This window comes from Kogia breviceps, chromosome 16 (genome assembly GCF_026419965.1).
Source record: "Kogia breviceps isolate mKogBre1 chromosome 16, mKogBre1 haplotype 1, whole genome shotgun sequence".
NCBI lineage: Eukaryota > Metazoa > Chordata > Mammalia > Artiodactyla > Physeteridae > Kogia > Kogia breviceps.
In genome coordinates this window covers 7,317,526-7,323,525 of record NC_081325.1, presented here as the reverse complement: position 1 = coordinate 7,323,525, position 6,000 = coordinate 7,317,526, and positions in this window count along the sequence as shown.

Genomic DNA, 6,000 nt, shown 5'->3' with positions numbered 1-6,000 from the left:
TACATATATCTGACAGATGCTTTATATCCAGTATGCATTAAAAAAAAAAAAAAAAAACTCTTGCAACTCAATGAAGTAAGCAAACGACAGATCTGCCTCAACTTATGATGGGGTTATGTCCAGATAAACCCATCATGAACTGAAAATATCATGAGTCAGAAATGCATTTAATACCCCGAACCTACCGAACATCATTGCTCAGCCCAGCCTACCTTGAACGTGCCCAGAGCACTTAACGTTAGCCTACAGCTGGGCAAGATCATCTAACACAAAACCTATTTCAAAATAAAGTGTTGACTGCCTCACGTAATCCATCAAACACTGCACTGAAAGTGAAAACCAGAAGAGCCGTCTGGGTCCAGAATGGCTGCAAGTTCACCGCTTGTTCGCTCTCGTGACGGCGCGGCTGCTGGGAGCTCTGCTCGCTGCTGCTGCCCAGCATCAGAGAGGATCCATGCGCTCCCCTAGCCCAGAAAAAGAGCCACAGTCAACATTCAAAGTACGGTTTTTACTGAATGCCAATTGTTTTTGCACAATGGAAAAGTTGAAAAATCATTAAGTCAAACCATCGTAAGTTGGGGACCGGCTGTACTTTTTTTTTTTTTTTTGCGGTATGCGGGCCTCTCACTGTTGTGGCCTCTCCCGTTGCGGAACACAGGCTCCGGACGCGCAGGCTCAGCGGCCACGGCTCACAGGCTTAGTTGCTCCGCGGCATGTGGGATCTTCCCGGACCAGGGCACGAACCCGTGTCTCCTGCATCGGCAGGCGGACTCTCAACCACTGCGCCACCAGGGAAGCCCCCGGCTGTACTTTTTAAAAGGTGGAGGAAAGGGCGAAAGATTTGAGAAACCAGTTCACAAAACAAAGATACGGTAATGCTCAACACCATTAGTCATCAGAGAAATGCAAATTAAAACTGCAATGAGATACCACCATGTACTCTCCAGGATGGCTAAGTTTAAAAAGTGTGACAAGACCAAGTACTAATGAGGGTGCCAGCACCTGGAATGTTCGTGTACTTAGCACGTTGACTCGGCAACGCCACCTAGGCTATTTACCAAGACAAACGAAAACAGATGTCCGTACAAAGGCTTGTATATAAATGTTCATAGACGCTTCATCCATTATAGCCCCAAACTGGAAATGACCCAAATATCCTTCAATACACGAATGAGTTGACAAAATATTGCTATATCCATATAATGAAATATTAATCAACAATAAGAGAACTAAACTACTCTACAACATTGGTAAGTTTTTAAACACTATACAAAGCAGAAGAAGCCACACACAAAAAATTACATACTGTATGACTCTATATGAAACTCTTGAAAAAAAAATAATCTACAATGTCAGAAAGCAGATCAGTGTTTGCCTGGGGCTTGCATCAGGAAAGATAGGGATAAAAAGGGACAGGACAGAACTTTTAGGGGTGGTTTGGCGGTGGTTATACAGTTGTATACATATATTTGTCAAAATGTATATAACCGTATACTTTAAGTGGGTACATCTGTTTTATGTAAATCACACCTCAATAATGTTAAGTAAGAAAGACTGTATCAGGGCTTTGAAGCCAGCACTAACGTATGTTTGAAAGCCTTGGTAGAGGTATGTTATCCAACTTGTCTTGCAAACGACAGTTAGGTGGCCAGCGAACAGGGGATTTACATCGGTGAGCTACTCCAACCTTCCTTCCTCTCAAAGTATGTGACCTCCTCCCTCTATACCAGCAGTTCTCAGAGTGTGGTCCCGCTTTACCAGCATCACCATCACCTGAGAACTTGCTGGAAACACAGATTCTCAGGCTTCACCTCAAACCTCCTGAATCACAAACTCAAGGGGTGGGACCCAGCCATCTGTGATTTTAAAAGCTGCCCCATGATTCGAATGCACAAAAAAGTCTAAGAACCACTGCTCTGCACTACACTAAGGACTTCTGGCATCTCATCTTCATTCATTATAGGCCTGTGTTGAATCCAGTTTTGGAAATGATTAAAAACACATCCACCGGGCTTCCCTGGTGGCGCAGTGGTTGCGAGTCCGCCTGCCGATGCAGGGGACACGGGTTCGTGCCCCGGTCCGGGAGGATCCCACGTGCCGCGGAGCGGCTGGGCCCGTGAGCCGTGGCCGCTGCGCCTGCGCGTCCGGAGCCTGTGCTCCGCAACGGGAGAGGCCGCGACAGTGAGAGGCCCGCGTACCACAAAAAAAAAAAAAAAAAAAAAAAAAACCACATCCACCTTCTTGAGTTAAATGAATCTGGAATTATCTTGTGTAAGGGCATCATATTGTTAATCTAAAAGCACATTCAAGATCTCTTCCTTCACATGTCCCTGAAATTCCTGTAGATCTAAACTGGCAAGGTCCCCACATTTTTTCTACGTGTTAAATTTCTTTGGGTTTGGCCTCCAGGGGGCATGCTGGGCTCTAACCACTAGCTCTGGGTTTGGAGATAAAGAGCGCTGGGGAAAGCGGCTTACTGGCTTCCCTGACACACTGACCCCTCAGGTGAAGAAAGTCTTAAGGAAAAAAAAGGACAACTTCTAAGTGAAGTGAACTCTTCCTTCTACGTGAAGAATCTGCTTCCTTCCTCCATCATATTCCCCCCCAGTTCTCAGGGTCCTACACGGCGCTCCAGTTTTCACACTTTAAGCCTGGCAGGGCAGTTAACTGCACCGGCTGTACTAAGTCAGCAGACTCACATCTGTCTTTTGCCAAGTGCTCTACCTGTAAGAAATGACACTCTTTAGGTTTCTGTAGGTTGGTGTGGAGATTTGAATGTGTTATTTACTTGCTTGTGGGTAAAAAATATAGATGAAATAAAGATTGGCCATGGATAGATTATGGAAGTTAGATGATGGAAACATGAGATTATATTGTATTTTTTCCATCTACTTTAGTTGTTTAAAATTTTCCATGATAAAAAGTTTAAAAAGAAGAAAAACCAGTTACCAGTTCCTTTTGTCTTTTCTTAAATGCTCATAACACAGTGCCTGCTTTTAAGCCACAGTGCCAAACGGAGAAGCCTCTGGCTGTCCTTGCTTGTCCTGGCCTTGTGACTTTCTCACGTGATCGGGCAAGACAGCGGGAGTATTAAGGGCAGCAGTGTTTCCCTGTGGCTAACATAGGATTTCTTCGGTCATAACTACGATTATGGTAACTAAAGTATCTCAAATATATTCAGTATTCTGTGAAAAACATTAATTAGTAATGCTAAAAATTAAATGTAGCACTTTAACACCAATGTAGTTTTCTGTTCAAATGGAATGTCTATGTATTCATTAAAATGATTAGATTTAGGACATTAAGAAGAGTAATGATAGAAATGGATTATAAAACATTAAGCAGCAAAAAAAAAAAAAAAAAAAAAAAATTAAGCAGGAATCCATGAGTCCAAAGGATACCTTAAAGAAGAAGAGAAATGGGGGGTAAACCTGGCTTTACAAAAGTCTGTCAACCAATAAATGCAGAAGAAATAATAAAATAATCACAATTTTTCGGCCCTATGCTGTAAATGACTGAGGTAAAGATTTTTCATGGATGATAAAACCTCTGGGTGAAAGGTTCTTCGGGAACAGGATGGATACAGGGTCTCAAGTTATTACTTCACAGATTATTATTATTAATTACAAAAGAAAACTGTACTATTACAATGGAGAGCTCTGAGGCCACCACTTGTCCACCAAGTGATCGTACTTAGCAACACCAGTAACTGGGACAACCTGACCTCACATGGTTGTTTTTTTTTTTTTTTTTTTGCGGTACGCGGGCCTCTCACTGCTGTGGCCTCTCCCGTTGCGGAGCACAGGCTCCGGACGCGCAGGCGCAGCGGCCACGGCTCACGGGCCCAGCCGCTCCGCGGCACGTGGGATCTTCCCGGACTGGGGCATGAACCCGCGTCCCCTGCATCGGCAGGCGGACTCTCAACCACTGCGCCACCAGGGAAGCCCCCCTCACGTGGTTCTTGATATGACACAGTAAGTACATACATCACCTTTGTAGACTTCTTGCCAAAAACGTTTACCCTGAATCTACTCGTGAGGAAATAAGGCAGTACGCTGACAACTGGTGAGTCTCATGAAGGTTATACTGAGTATTCTATATATATATTTTTTCCCTTTTGGCCACACCGCGTGGCTTACGTGATCTTAGTTCTTCGACCAGGGACTGAACCCGGAACCATGGCAGTGAAAGCCTAGAGTCCTAATCACCGGACCACCAAGCAATTCCCCTCTATGTATTATTCTATTTTTCTCCAAGTTTCCAAATTAATAAGACATGGTGAAAAAAATAATTTGGTTTATGTTTTGCAAGGTTTCTATACAATACAGAAAACAAACAAATAAAAAGAGCAGCTGAAGCCTTGAGTTAAAATCAATCCATCTCTCCAAAAGTAAACAAGCCTAGCCAAAGTGACAGCCGCATTCCTTCTGGTCCCTCTCTGATCCAAAGCTGTATCCTCTATGTGACCTCTATTTCGTCACAGAGGTGAACAGTATAGCTTTTGTCTCCACCAGGTTGAGACACAGAAAAGCAGCAAAAAGACAAAGTACAACTGACAAAGCATGTCTACTGGCTCTAGAAATAAATTCAAGATCTCGGAGCAAACTCTAAATTTTCAAAACTTGATTTTTCACCTTTAAAAGAAAAAACATTTTAAAGTCCTTTATACTTTTTCGATCCGGGAAAAAAAAAAAACAAAACTGCTGAAATTCTGTTAACAAACCTAACAGTATGTTCTCATACTTAAACAATATTTAAGGATGTATAATACAACGTAAGTATAGGTTTCTTGAAAATTGAAATATAATTGACTACAATATTATGTTAGTGTCAGGTGTACTACATAATGATTTGACATTTGCATACGTTATGAAATGATTGTCATGATAACTCAAGTAACCATGTGACCCCGTACAAAGTTATTACAATTTTATTGACATATTCCTTATGCTGTATATTACATCCCCGTGGCTTATTTCTTTTATAGCCAGTGTTTTCTGCCTCTTGATCCCCTTGACTGATTTTGCCCCACCGCCCATCCTCCACCCTTTGGCCACCGCCAGCTCGTTTTCTGTGTTGGTGAGTTTGTTTCTGTTTTGTTGTGTTTGTTGTGTTTTTTACATTTTCCACGATAACTGAAACCATGTGGTGTTTGTCTTTCTCCGACTCATTCCACTTCGCATAACACCCTCTCGGTCTGGCCATGTTGTCACAGATGGCAAGATTTCATTCTTTTTATGGCTGAGTAATATTCCATGGTGTGTATGTGCCACATCTTCTTTACCCCTTCGTCTGTCGATGGACATCTACATTGCTTCCATATCTTGGCTATTGTCCATAGTGCTGTAATGAACATAGGAGTGCATGTATCTTTCCAAATTAGTGTTTTTGTTTTCTTCAGAAAAATACCCAGAAGTAAAGTTCTGGATTGTATGGTAGTCCCACTGTTAATTTTTTGAGGAACCACTCTGTTTTCCACAGTGGCTGCACCAATTTACATTCCCACCAACAGGATTCAAGGGCTCCCTTTTCTCCACATCCTCACCAACACTTAACTGTTTGTGGTCTTTTTGATAACAGCCATTCTGACAGATGTGAGGTGTTATCTCATTGTGGTTCTGATTGGCATTTCCCTGATAATCTGTGACGTCAAGCATCTTTTCTTGTGTCTGTTGGTCATCTGTATGTCTTCCTTAGAAAAATGTCTATTCAGATCCTCTGCCCTTTTTTTTCTCCTTTTTAATTTTATTTATTTATTTATTTTTGGCTGCGTTTGGGTCTTTGCTGTGCGTGGGCTTTCTCTAGTTGCAGCGCGCGGGGGCTACTTTTGCGGCGAGCGGGGGCTACTCTTCATTGTGGTGCTCGGGCTTCTCAATGCAATGGCTTCTCTTGTTGCGGAGCACGGGCTGTAGGCACCCGGGCTTCAGCAGTTGCAGCACGCGGACTCAGTACTTGCGGCACACAGGCCCTAGAGCGCAGGCTCAGTAGTTGTGGCACATG